The sequence below is a fragment of the Pteronotus mesoamericanus genome, unplaced genomic scaffold (assembly GCF_021234165.1).
Source record: "Pteronotus mesoamericanus isolate MK-2021 breed Mesoamerican mustached bat unplaced genomic scaffold, CSHL_Meso_final contig_94, whole genome shotgun sequence".
NCBI lineage: Eukaryota > Metazoa > Chordata > Mammalia > Chiroptera > Mormoopidae > Pteronotus > Pteronotus mesoamericanus.
This window is the reverse complement of record NW_026555285.1, coordinates 11627332-11628024: the sequence shown is the minus strand read 5'-3', so window position 1 is coordinate 11628024 and position 693 is coordinate 11627332. Positions and strand designations below refer to the sequence as shown.

Sequence of the window (693 nt, the reverse complement as noted above, 5' to 3'; positions counted from 1 at the left end):
AAATATTCACACTAAGCAGTATGTAATGTTAAAGAAATAAAAAATTTCCCAAGTTGAAATATAACAATGAAATTTTAATTGACAGATATAGAAAAGGAATATGTCTTTCGACAGGGATTTGGACAAGTAGAAGCATTATTGCATATGTTCATTCATTCATTGCCTAAGAAAATGTCCAAGACTGTGGATTGAAGAACTTCATCCTCTAGATGTAATGTAAAAATGGATGTGTGCAGAAGCCATAGACTAGACTTTATGATTAAACACTTGACTCATGAAACTAATATTTCTTGCAAAACAGTCTCTGTTATTAAATAATGCAACCAATGATCAATCTTACATAGTAATCGGTCTTCTGAATTAAACTGATAAGAACCGATACTACACTTGATCTTAGCCAAAAGGCCAAGAAGCAATTGGTCTTCTGAATTATATACATTTCTCAAACCTATCGAATCTGAGGATCATGATCTTTATAATTCACAAAGGTTAATTTCAACTTCAGATAACCAGGATAGCCAGTAACTCTCCTCAAATTCCTCATATTTAGGGAGTTCATTTTAAATTGCTAGACCTCCCTTTAGACTAAGCTCTTTAATGTAGCTTCATAAGATTTAGCTAGAATCACTTGCTTGTGTTGTTTATTCACTTAAGTATTCAATAAATATATATTGAGCACCTACCACCCTAAAA

General features: G+C 31.9%; 1 non-coding gene across 1 annotated transcript; it reads right to left on the bottom strand.

The window, feature by feature from the left end:
* Nucleotides 1-223: 223 nt before the first annotated feature.
* LOC129081215 (U2 spliceosomal RNA) lies at nt 224-417 on the bottom strand. Its single transcript, XR_008530282.1, has one exon. It is a non-coding gene; the product is annotated as a U2 spliceosomal RNA (small nuclear RNA).
* Nucleotides 418-693: the final 276 nt, after the last annotated feature.